Consider the following 13,991-nt stretch of genomic DNA (forward strand, 5'->3'; position numbering starts at 1 on the left):
TATTGGCTCTTAGAGTAAATCCAAAGCAGTTATAGAACTAACCACTGTCTGTTTTTCCTTTTTACTGATTTTTAAAAAAATATTTGTTTTTGTTTCTGATTTATGCATAGCTAAGTTATTCTGCATTGGTAGCAATGATTGAGAATTTGGTTTTACGGCCTAACCATTTGGTGATACCTGTTGAATGATGGCTATCTAGTCTTTATTAGAAGTGAGATGACAAAGAATCCAGGTTTTTAGTCTTTTCATTTGTCCTTTGTGAGCTCAGATTGATTAAGAATGTGCCCACTGGGAAGAATAGCTTTGATCTGAACTGGTGAATTTTTGTGTGTCTGTGTTTACTTTCAACCTGGGGTTGAGGTTGTAAAGCTGAAGCTATAAGCTTTCTAGGTGTCTGTGTCTATAATTTATAACAGCCTTTATATTTTGCTGAGTAAAAGTAAAATGTTTTCCTACTCTGTAGGGTATTAATAAATTCCATTGTAATGCCTCTTAAATTAAAGGAACTTTGTTCTGATTGGTCTACAGACGTACATATGCACTTGCATAAATCCCCCAAATTAAAAAAAAAAAGCCCAGAATTTCTAATGCTTTATTTAAGTGTGCTAAACTTAAAAAACAAAAAAGTCCTTCTTACAAAAACTACTAGCTTAGAAACATTAGAAGAATCCAAGTTTATATAATTAAGGTGAGTCTTTGGAGAAATCAGCCTGGATTAATAATTTTGGTTTAAGAAAAGAAGGCAATTATATGTCTTTTCTCTGATTTATCAATGTTAAGTAAAATAAATACACATTTTAAGAATAACATGTAGATTTGTTTTCTCATGAAGAGATTAGCTAATCTGAACTTCCTAAACTACTTATATTGATTTACTCATTAAATAAACTAGCATTATTGCTAGAAAATATTTAAGTTTATGAAAAATGTTAATTTGTGTTCACTAAGATAACTTATTAAGACAAACTTTTTATCTCAACAGTAATTATGTTTCATACTCTAAATTTAAATATGATTCCAAAATCCTTAGGTAACTTAAAACCCTAAGATAATATTAAATTAATTATTAATTAATCATTAGATAACTAGCTTATTTTAAAAGTTGGATACTGAAACACTGATTAATAAAAGCATAATTTTAAGTTTATATACTTTTGCTTCTTGCTTTTGTATGCTATAGAATGGCTATCCTTTTGGGTCATGTTAATATACATGTTCATTTTTGCCACTTTCAGAAGGTGTGAAATGAATGTGTGTGGCTGTAGAGACTTGTGTTATGTGGACTTATAAGCTTTATTCATCTGCTAAAGTGCTTGTATATGACAGTTCTCAATAATCTACCTCCAGTTTTCCTATGAAACAGAACTTATTAAATTGGTTAAAAGTTATAATTAATATGACCACATTAAGGGCAGGAATAAGAGAGCATGTAAGGTAATGGAATGAGTCTTGTTTTGAAAGGAAAAAGAGAGTCCTAAAGTGTCACTTTATTCAGAATATGAAAGAGCACAGTGAAAGACAAAAACTTGAGGAAGTATAGCAAGTTGGAGAAGGTTTGATGAAAGTGGATCTTATTTGCCTTGGTTTGTAATACCAGGCCCCGAAAGGAAATTTTGAAATATGCTAAAATTTTGGCAAAGTACATTCAGTTTTGAAGCCCTATTCACAAGATAATTATTTTTTAAAAATGTTACTGCCAAATTTTATGTTAATTAAAAACTAAAATTCGGCATTCTCTTAACCCACCTCCTGGCTCCATTTTCTAAAACCTTTAGGATTCACTACAATTGATCTGATGGGAACCTAGGAACATGCCTCTCCTAACACTGACACATAGGATGTCATCTTAATTAGTGTTTGGAGGTGATGGGGAGGCTTATCTGTAAAGCTAAAGAGAATGAACTTCCCAGTGTATTAGTCTTTGTACCTCACCTTCTATGGCAGTGTCTGGCAGAGTGGGAGCTCTGGTTAATCCTTGAGTTGACTCTGACCCACAGTTGTTTCCCTACTGAGTAACCAGAAACACTGCTGATTGGTCTACAGTTGTTCACCCCGCTTTGGGAGGGGTGGTGTTGGGAGAGCTTCTGCTTATCGCTCTGCTGTGGTTCTGATGTTTCTCTTTATTTATTGAGGCCACCCAAGATGACATAATATTAAACAATACAGTGATAATCATACTAGTATGGTGATAAAACGTTTTCAAAGTTCTTTCATATTTTGTCTTGTTTTTGTCATTTGTATCCAGTTGCTTCTGTCTTCCCCCCTCAGTTGCTGTAACTTCTGTGTTGCTTAAAGTCACACTTTAGGGTTACTTGGTATCATTTGCCTTGCCTGACTGGTTCAGGGCTGCCTGTCTGGAGCCCAGGATACGAATAGCTAGGCTGTTCTTCCTTCTTTCATGCATCTTTCAGTTAAGTCCATTGCCATTGTGTGTCCTACTTCATAGGATAATTTCATATTTATTAACGCTATTTATACTCTTCCTCTGATGCTACATTCTTAACATATTTCATTCTGTTTAATAATACATAGTTCAATATTGACCATTTTGTAAAAGTGATGTGTATTATTAGCTTGGCTTCCAAGGTTTTGAAGAAACAATATCCCAAACATTGTTTTTCCTTGCTTACTCAATGTAATCTAACACAGATTTATTTCTAGCCACATAAGTCAGTCTCCGTCTGGTCTCTCCCAAATAAGGTGTGGAACAGTGCTGTGGTCCCCAAATAACAGTTAGTAGAAGGGTGACATTCTTACTATATAAAAGTGTCTGAAAAACTTGTTCAGTTACATACTGATTTCTCAGTCCTTTTCACAGATTTACTAAATCAAATCTTTGTGGATGGGACATGGTTGTCTGCTGCATAACTAAATGCTTACCATTTACCCTATAACCAGAATGTCTGGTTTGAATTTTGGCTTCTACATATGTTAGGTGTGTGACTTTGGGTAAGTCATTAAACTTCTCAAGCCCATTTCCTAATCTGTAAAATGAGAGCAATAATGCTGCCTAGCTCAAAGGGTTGTTGTGAGGATTAAATGAGTTAATATTTGTAGAGTGTTTTTTTTTTTTAACAGTTTCAGGCACATAGCAGTATCTAAGTGTGTGTTAAATAAATAAATCAGAAGTTCCCCCAGATGATTTTAACACAAGCAAGGTTTATGAACCAATGGAATGGAAAGAGCCAGGCTCTGAAATGCTTGACTCATTTCTCATTGAAGACATACCCTCTCTTCTACTTCCAGTGACTCTCAGCTGGGCTAGGACTGTCCCCAGCTGAGGCTTTCGAAAATATGTGGAGGCACTTTTGGTTGTCACAGTATTTGGATGGTTCTGTTAACTCTGATGGGGACAGAAATAACTGGGAGCCAATCGAAAAGAGACAGACTGAGCCACAGACTCTAAGAAGCCTGGACTAGCAGGCCAAAGAGCAGTCTCAGGGAGCAGATGAAGGCACTGGGAATCACGTGGGATGGGAAGAGGGACGGCCTCTAGGACCAAATCACAAAGAGGTGAAATCAAGGGCAAGGTAATATTGCAATCTAAGCAGGTAATTTGCACCGGGAATTCTGTCAGAAGATGTTGGCCAGAGATATTTGTAAGCAGCCTCTAGGATCTGAAAGGGGGACTATGGGGTCTCTATCACCCAGGCATTGGCGGGATGCAGCGACTTAGTTCTAGTAAGGAAGTGAATGCATCAGGTTGATCTTGGTCCCTCAAGGGAAATAGCTGAGTCTCCAGGCACTGGGCTGGGGATGAGTAAACCTTTACTACCTGACATAAGATTGGTTATGAAGTTTCGCTTCAGCTGTGGAATGTGGAGATCAGGTGCTCCTGGCTCCTACAGACAACATCACTTTGGCTTTTCTGCAGGGTAGGGATTAGGATGAGGTAAATGAGGACATAGGGTGCAAAATTAAAGAGGCACTCATTCTCAGGGTGCTGCAAGTGAGTGCCTCTTTAAATTTTCCACCCTAGGTGCCTCATATACCGCACCCTAGTCTCAAACCTGCTCTTATGCCAACTGGATTTGAAGGCTTCATTGTTGGTGGGTCTGTCTTACAATGTAGTGCCCATTGTGGCTCGTGAATGACACCAGTGAAAGATGCTTCATATGCTGCCCTGCCTGGTGTATCTTTACATGCCCAACAACTATGTAAAAGGTTGATCAAAATTAGCAGCTTCTATAACTTCTGCCATGCAGTTGCCATAGTCCACCTACTTTCCCAAAGGTTAAGGACATGTTTAAAAAGTCTTGGTCTACATTATTTATTATTATTTTTTTTTACATTTTAGTTTTTTATTTTATTTTATTTATTTTTATTTTGGTTGTGCCAGGTCTTAGTCGTGGCTCTCTGGCTCCTTTGTTGTGGTATGCGAACTCTTAGTTGCGGCATGCATGTGGGATCTAGTTCCGTGACCAGGGATCAAACCTGGGCCCCCTGCACTGGGAGTGCAGAATCTTAACCGCTGCATCACCAGGGAAGTCCCTGGTCTACATTATTGAAGAAGCAAAATTAAACGTAGCCATCTCTGTGAGTTAGATCACAGTGAATGACTGAGTCAGTTAAATAAAAGAGTTATGAAATTTTTAATGTCAGAAGAGTTGCAAATAGTGATTAGGCCTTTACTGTTACCAAATTTGCATTTCGATGCTTTTAAAATGTGCAGAAATGTGTCCACCTGAGTGAATCAACAAAAACAAAGTCTAAATGATGTATCAATGATAAATATTTATACATTCAGATAATGTTTTTCTTTATAGAATGCCCTCATTATAATGCAGAATTCAACATAGCTGGGTATTTTGACTCCACTCTGATTTTCACTCTTACAAAACTGTTAAGCAAAATCTGTTTATGGCAACAACGTAACTTTGCCTTTGTATTTTTTCTTCCTTTGTGAAGCACTAGTCAGGAAAATACTGCAAGTATTAGCACAGTGTAAACAAGCAAGTTTGTTCAGTTTACCTGCATCTATTTGCCTGTAGGTTCTGTGGTTCTGGTGTTAGAAGCATTGCTATAGAGTAGTTATTGGCTTGCCCTAGTGAAACAAAACAAAACAGCACACAGATATGTGTCTGAACCTCTTGATGATTTTATAATGGAAGTTGAGTGTCCAAGGAAGGCTGAGATTAAATTCTGGGTGACCAAAGCCAAACCCACTGCTGGTTTAATGTTATCAATGTAGGTTTGTGTGATTGAGGCCTCTTGAAAGAAGGTTCATGGATGGCTTTTGCAGAAGAAAGAATATTGTACAGGGCAGGGGAAGAGGTAGGAAAGGAAAGAGTAAGAGGAATGTCAGGAAGTTAAAACTCTTGGGAGACTATTTTGTTAAAAAAAGAAACTGGAAATTGGGACTTCCCTGGCAGTCCAGTGGTTAAGACTCCACGTTTCCACTGTAGGGGACACGGGTTCAATCTTAGAAACTAAGATCCCACATGCCGCAGGGTGTGGCCAAAAAAAAAAACAACTGGAAATTATACTACTGCTATAATTATGATTTTTACTTAGAGTCAGGTAAATGAAAACAAAACTTAACTAGGTAAAGAGTTCTCCATGACTTTAAACCTATAATTGGGTTTTCTTCTTCAAGATACATGGTTTAATTAAAGTTAAACTTTAATTAAAACTATTTAAACTTTTATCTAGGAATAAAATTTCTATCATAAGATCACAAGACTCTGAACCATTTTTTCATCTATTCAGTTAAGGAATTATTTTATTAATAAATTTTGTTGTTTTTAAAAAACAAAATATGAATTTTCTAAGCATAGTAACTAAAATATTATATCCCTTGTGATATTTGAAGAAGGTTACATGTTAAGAGAAGAACAACAAAGGAACCAGTGGGAAAGTGGTGTCCTTACTGGGAACCAAATATACCTGAAATCAGCTATCTGAAGCTGGTGTAATATTTTATAGACCTTTATTAGAGTGATAAGCTCTGTTTCCTTTTTATCTCTCTTTTTAAATTGAAGTATAATTGACTTACAATACCATACTAGTCTTGGGTATATAATATAGTGATTCGATATTTTCATGTATTATGAAGTGATCACCGTGACAAGTCTAGTTACCACCTGTCACCACACAAAGGTATTACAATATTGTTGACTACGTTCCTATGCTGCTCATTACATCCCCATGACTTACTTATTTTATAGCTGAAAGTTTGTACCTCTTAATAATCTCTCTCCCTTATTTCCTGTATCTCCCCACCAACCACCCCCCCGACAACCACCCGTTTATTCTGTGTCTATGAGTCTGTTTCTGTTTTGTTATGTTTGTTTGTTTTGTGGTTTAGATTCCACATATAAATGAGATAATACAGTATTTCTCTTTCTCTGACTTATTTCACTTAGCAAAATACCCTGTAGGTCCACCCATGTTGTTGCAAATGGCAAGATTTCATTCTTTTTCATGGCTGAGTAATATTCCATTGTGTATGTATAGCACATCTTCTTTATCCATTCATGTTTTTTTTAATATATATTTTTTAGTTTATTAATTAATTTATTTATTTTTGGCTGAATTGGGTCTTCGTTGCTGCACACAGGCTTTCTCCAGTTGCGGCGAGTGGAGGCTACTCTTTGTCGCGGTGCGCGGGCTTCTCATTGTGGTGGCTTCTCTTGTTGTGGAGCACGGGTTCCAGGCGTGTGGGCTTCAGTAGTTGTGGCTGGTGGGCTCTAGAGCGCAGTCTCAGTAGTTGCGGCACACAGGCCTAGCCGCTCCACGGCATGTGGGATCCTCCTGGACCAGGGCTTGGACCAGGGCTCGAACCCGTGTCCCCTGCACTGGCAGGCGGACCCCAAACCACTGCACCACCAGGGAAGCCCTGCTTCCATATCTTGACTATTGTAAATAATGCTGCAATGAACATAGGGGTGCACATTTTGTCGAATTAGTGTTTTTGTTTTCTTTGGAAAATACCCAGAAGTGGAAAAGCTGAATCATATGGCAGTTCTATTTTTAAATTTTTGAGGAACCTCCATGATGCTTTCCATAGTGGCTGCACCAATTTACATTTCCACTGACAGTGCATGAAGTTTCCCTTTTCTCCACATCCCTGCCAACACTTGTTATTTGTTGCTTTTTGATGAGAGCCATTCTGACAGGTGTGAGGTGATATCTCATTGTAGTTTTGATTTGCATTTCCCTGATGATTAGTGATGTTGAGCATCTTTTCATGTGTTAGTTGGCCATCTGTATGTCTTTTTTGGAAAAATGTCTACTCAGGTCCTCTGCCCATTTTTAAAAAAAATATTTATTCATTTATTTATTTATTTTGGTTGTGCTGGGTCTTAGTTGTGGCAGGTGGGCTCCTTAGTTGTGGCTCACAGGCTCCTTAGTTGTGGCTCACTGACTCCTTAGTTGTGACATGTGAACTCTTAGTTGTGCCATACGTGTGGGATCTAGTTTCCCTGACCAGGGATCAAAGCCGGGCCCCCTGTCTTGGGAGCACGGAGTCTTAACTACTGTGCCACCAAGGAAGTCCCTGCTCTGCCCATTTTTTAATTGCTTTTTTTTTGAGTTGTATGAGTTTTTTATATATGTTGGATGTTAACCCCTTATTGGATATATCATTTGCAAATGTCTTCTCCCATTTTATAAGCAGCTTTTTTGTTTCATTGATAGTTTTCTTCACTGTGCAAAAGCTTTTTAGTTTGATATAGTCCCATTTGTTTATTTTCTGCTTTTGTTCCCCTTGCCTGAGGAGACAGAGCCAAAAAAAAATATTGCTAAGATCGATGTGAAGGAGCATACTGCCTATGTTTTCTTCTCAGAGTTTTATGGTTTCAGGTCTTACATTTAAGTCTTTAATCCATTTTGAGTTTGTTTTCTTATGTGGTGTGAGAAAGTAATACAGTTTGATTCTTTTGCATATAACTGTCCAGTTATCCCAAACACCATTTGTTGAAGTTCTGCTTCTGAACTCTACAGTATCAAATTTTTTTCTTTACTCTTTATGACTAGCTGTTCTTAATTCTAAAATTAGAATTTTTGACCAAAGGGCCTCATCATAAAGTTTATATAATCCCTACTGATAAACTAAATAAAATGCAATAGCAGCAACAAAACTCCCATAACATTTCATTGTTTCCTCCTCCATGTAGTTAGAAAATTATTCTACACCCCAGGATAAGTAAATTCTAGTCTTAAAAAATGTGAACTCCTAACGTATAAACCTGAGATAGGTCTAATTCACTGTGTAACCTTGAGCAAGTTTCAAAAGCTCTATGCCTCAGTTACCTCATCTGCAAAATAAGGATAATAAGCACCTGCATATAAGAATGTTATGATGCTCCCTAAAGGATTACTTAAACACAGCTAGGATAAAAAGAAGAAACATAAATTAACTTTGAAACACCCTTGGATATAGAATACTCAAACAGAAGTTACTGATAAACTTTCCAGGAATCAGAGTTTTAAAAGCTGTTCTATAATTGGAGACCCAGTTCATCTCTAAGGACACAGTCTTACATTTCACCTAGAAAGAATATTTTTATAATATCTCAATTATATTATATATTTAGAATATATAGAATATATATCAAACATTCCAATTTATCATTGCTAGTATGTAGAAATATGATTGATTTATAGATTGATCTTGTGCCTTGTGACCCTACTAAACTCACTTACTAGTTTTAGTAACTTTCTTGTAGATACTTCAGGATTTTCTATGCAGAAAATTAGTTTTCTATGAATAGACAGTTCCCCCCCTCTTCCTTCCTCCTTCTCTTCCTTCCTCTCTCCCTCCCTCCCTCCTTCCTCTGTCTCTCTTGCTTTCTTGCTTTCTCCAGTTTGTGAGGATTAGAGATGACACATGAAAATGTGTGCTATAATAATGCCTGGCTGGGGCTGTTCTTGGTGAGTGGTGGTATGGAAATAATATTATAATTCCCTATCCTCACAGCACTTTGAAAAGCGAAATAAATCAGAAACGCAAATTTTCCTTTAGGAGAAGAATTAACTGTAGTTAAACTAGGAAGCAATCGCATGTACCTTTAGTTTATCCGGTACAAAAACGTTGTCCCTTCTCTGAAATATTTGCAGGAACTTCTGGGTTACAGAGTTTGTTGCTGGACTATTTGGGGTGGCAATCATGAATCTTCACTCAGACTGCATTTTACTATACTCAGATCTTTCTTCTGGGTTTCACTCTCCCTAAGCTTCCTGACACTCTTCAGTCTGTTGATATGATGAATTAGCTTGATTGCTTTCTGAATGTTGAAACAGTCTTATATTCCTGGAATAAACTCCATTTGGTTATGATGTATTACCTTTTAATATTTTTTTGATTCAATTTGCTAATATTTCCTTGAGGATTTTACATCTAGGTTCGTAAGAGCTGCGGGTCTGCAGCTTTATTTTGTTGCAATGTATTTTTTTCTGATTTTGGCATCAGGGTAGTGCTGGGTTCAGAAAATCAGTTGGGAAGTGTTCCTGCCTAATTGTATTTTGTAATAGTTTATATAAATATTAGTTTTTCTTCTCTTAATGTTAAGTAAAACTTCCCAGCAAAGTAATCTGTGCCTGGAATTTGTTGGACAGTTTTTTAAAAACTATTGTTTCAATTTCTTTAATAGATTATAGGACTGTTCAAGTTATATGTTTCTTTTTGAGCTTTGTGTCTTTCAGAGTTTGTCCCTCTCCCAGTCCTGCACCGTGAGGAAGGCTTGCTCACATCTTACTTGTGAGCACCAGTAGTTGCAAATTTCCCTTGTATTTATGGTCTCCCAGATGTTGTATACTCTCACACTGTGCAGCAATTCATTGAAAACATTACCTGAATTTTTCCTCTTGGCTTGTATGGCATCTGGTGGGGTCTGTTCCAGGTAAGAAGTGCATGTGTCCTGACTCCCCCTGAGGGATCCTAACTTTCCTTATGTTTCGGCTTAGTTTGTTGCCCTGTGAACTCAGTTCTCCAATGTGTTCAAGAAAAGTTCTGATTTTGCAGATCATTTTTTTGTTATGGTAAGTGGCAGAGTGATTTTCTTTCAGGCTTTCTACAACCTAAAGGGAAGCTTGAAGTCTAATAATAGTTCTTTTTAAAAATTGTATTTAAATTTTATTTATAAACAAATGTTTATGTAACTTTTCATATCTTTTCCCCTTCATTTAGATAAACAATAACATCCTATACATACTTTCCTCCACTTTGATGTTCTTATCTAATATTATATCCCGGAGGTGATTTCACAATAATGTAAAGCAATACATATTTGTTTCCTTTTACAGCTGCCCAGTAAGTACCCCATCATGTGTTGTCCCTTAGGTGATACAGTCATCCTTCTATTTAGGACTGTTGGGTTATTTCCATTCCTTTGCTTTTATAAGTAGTACTGCATACATCATTACTTATTATTCTTGTTCATGTACATTATTTCTGACCTTTAATCCCTTTTTATATGTTTAATGCAACATTTTTCCCCTGCATTTAATATGGCTATGTTTTGAGGTGCTCTGCACCCAGAATCCCACTCATTCCTTCTTCATTTGTTTGATGCCTAACCCAGACATTCCCATACTTTTTCAGTTCAGAGTACCCTGAATGTCTCCATAACATTTTCATGGTCCCCAAAGTCAAAAACAAGCAAAGAAACAAACAAACAAAAAACCTGAACAATTCTTTTTTACTAAGTAATCAGGTCCAAAAACTTAAGAAGTAGTTGCATTTTAATAACTTAGTAGCCACTTGAAAAAATAATATGTATAAATGTAAATGTAAAATACCATTTACATTTTTTTCTTAAGTAACCACAATTACTAATGGGATGTGTGTGACTGTTGGGCACTGCATAACTTCTCAAACCTTGGGGGCAGATTGGACATCACCACCCTCATTACTGTTCCTCAGTGATTTTCATGAGGTATTTTTTATTTATCTCAGCAGCCACCCTATATCTTTGCAAAGATATGACAGTGTTAAAATAAACATAGTTCAATCTAATGTTGAAACTGAGAATACTTCGAGCAACCAGTTCAAGCCATGTCCAACAGATGTCAGTATCACTGTGTTGCCTTCAAAAATTTAAAATATCCCATGGTGCCCCTGTGAGTTCACTCTGACACCCAAGGGCACCTTAGGGCACAGTTTGGGAACCCCAGGCCTTGCCATCTTGCTGCTGTAGTCATCACAGACAATTAAAAAATCTATGACCTTTAAATACCTTCACATCCAGGTTAGCCTTCCTCCAATTTAACAACCAGATTCTACTTTCTGAACACAACATTATGGTCACACTTCATTTCCCATTTCTTATTACCATTCTTTTACCATTTTATTTCCCAGAGACCCGACTCTGAATCTATTCTCTTAGGCTAGAAAATCACCTACCATCTTCTTACTTTCTTATCTACATAATCACTTTCTCAATCCACTAGAAAATAATAAATTCAATATCTCTACTGACAATTCTTTAAATTGTTAAACTCAACATTTAAAATACTAAATTAAAAAAATGTTATTAATACCTTGTTCCTTATGACCAGCATGACATCACTGAATGCAGAGTTGGAAAGAAATATGCAGTTGTACACTATAGATATAAAAAGCTAAAGAGCATAGATAATAGTAAAATATAGTAAAAAAAATTAGGATATGATGAATTTTTAGTGTTTATTGTCTCTGTTTAAAATATAATTTATTTAATTGTAAATTTGTGCAAATTAATTTAAAATAATGGTCATATTTAACAACCAGCTTATAAAAGTCCTAAAAATTTAATCATTAGCCAGTTTAAGCTGGTTTCAACCACCACTCTTCCTAAAGCTAAATTTTCAGTTACAGAATTAAAGCGTCACCACAAACATACTGTATAGCACAAGGAATATAGCCAGTGTTCTATAATAACTATAAGTGGTGTATAATCTTTAAAAATTGTGAATCACTACGTTGTACACCTAAAATTTATATAATATTGTAAATCAACTATACCACAATTTAAAAAAAGAATTAAAGGGTCAAAGAGCATGGGGTTTTTTTTGGGCTCATGTTCATTTTGTTAGATTGTTGCTACGTCTTAAATTTTGCTTTGTGATTATTATTGCTCTTGCCCTGATTTCTGCTTCAATCTTTGCCCATTGGAGTTTGAAATCGGCCATGGTTGGTATATGTACACCACGTAAGTTGGCACATGAGACAAATGGAGGCTTCTCTACTCTACCTTCCTCTCCCCCCAACCCCTGCCCAGAGGGCAGTTGTTAAACAGTATTGACACACCACTGTTCTGATTAGGATATAATTTAAAAGTGAAATAATAAGCTATGTGTAAAGAAATGTTCATAGCAGAATTATTAATTGCAAAAAACTGAAAATACTTTAAATTCTAGGTCAGGGCTAGTTAATTTAAGGTTTTATTTCTGTGAATCACTATGCAGTCATTATAATGTACGCAAGATATCTAGACACATGGAATAGTGTAGCGATACAAAATAATGTTGAATGAAACTATTATATGAAAATTGTATACGTAAAAGGATAAAAATTGGAAAATGTCACAGAAAAATTTTAAGTTGTTTAGGTGAGAGCACATTACATCCAGAAATTATCTTAGTTTTGGTGATTATTTATTTAGTGTTATGTATTTAATCCCACATACCCCTTCGTTAAGTAGAGTCTTTAGTATTTATATCTTGTTACAATGCTATTTTGAAGAGCTGAATTGTGGGAATACGACAACTTTAGTGATCTTGGCAGAAACAGTATAAAATAACCCTGGAAACTAAAATACTAATCTTAGTATATTTGTAAGGTGATTTTCAGTTTATAAGTATTTTAACGTATGACATTTTGTTTAATCTCTAGCAATTCTGTGAGGTGGGTATGATTTTGCTGTTTTATAGATAAGGAATTTGTAGGTCAAAAAAAATTCAGTGACTCATTCAAAGGCGTGCTTCAAGGGAATAAGAAACTCCAAGTCTTTTATTTTACTCAGGAGGAATTATTTATTTTTATTTGTAAATGTCCATATCAGGGTATACAATTAAGCATTCTAATGATGTATTCTAGTTAGCAAGACTAAAGTCATGGGGAGATTGATTCAAGATGGTGGAGTAGAAGGACGTGCTCTCACTCCCTCTTGTGAGACCACCAGAATCACAACTAACTGCTGAACAATCATTGACAGGAAGACACTGGAACTCACGAAAAAAGATACCCCACATCCAAAGACAAAGGAGAAAACACAATGAGATGGTAGGAGGGGTGCAATCACAATATAATCAAATCCCATAACTGCTGGATGGGTGATTCACAAACTGGAGAACACTTACACCACAGAAGTCCACCCACTGGAGTGAAGGTTCTGAGCTCCACGTCAGGCTTCCCAACTTGGGGGTCTGGCAACGGGAGGAGGAAATCCTAGAGAATCAGACTTTGAATGCTAGCGAGATTTGATTGTAGGACTTCGACAGGACTGGGGGAGACAGAGCCTCCATTCTTGGAGTGCACACACAAAGTAGTGTGTGCATCAGGACCCAGGGGAAGGAGCAGTGACCCCATAGGAGACTGAACCAGACCTACCTGCTAGTGTTGGAGGGTCTTCTGCAGAGGCAGGGGGTGGCTGTGTCTCACTGTGAGGACAAGGACACTGGCAGCAGAACTTCTGAGAAGTACTCCTTGGAGTTAGCCCTCCCAGAGACCACCATTAGCCACACCAAAGAGCCCAGGTAGGCTCCAGTGTTGGGTCGCCTCAGGCCAAACAACAAACAGGGAGGGAACCCAACCCCACCCATCAGCAGAAAAGAGGATTAAAGTTTTACTGAGCTTTTCCCACCAGAGCAACAATCAGCTCCACCCACTACCAGTCCCTCTCGTCAGGAAACTTGCACAAGCCTCTTAGATAGCCTCATCCACCAGAGGGCAGACAGCAGAAGCAAGAAGAACTACAATCCTGCAGCCTGTGGAACAAAAACCACATTCACAGAAAGACAAGATGAAAAGGCAGAGAGCTATGTACCAGACGAAGGAACAAGATAAACCC

The sequence above is a fragment of the Phocoena sinus genome, chromosome 7 (genome assembly GCF_008692025.1).
Source record: "Phocoena sinus isolate mPhoSin1 chromosome 7, mPhoSin1.pri, whole genome shotgun sequence".
In the NCBI taxonomy this organism is placed as follows: domain Eukaryota; kingdom Metazoa; phylum Chordata; class Mammalia; order Artiodactyla; family Phocoenidae; genus Phocoena; species Phocoena sinus.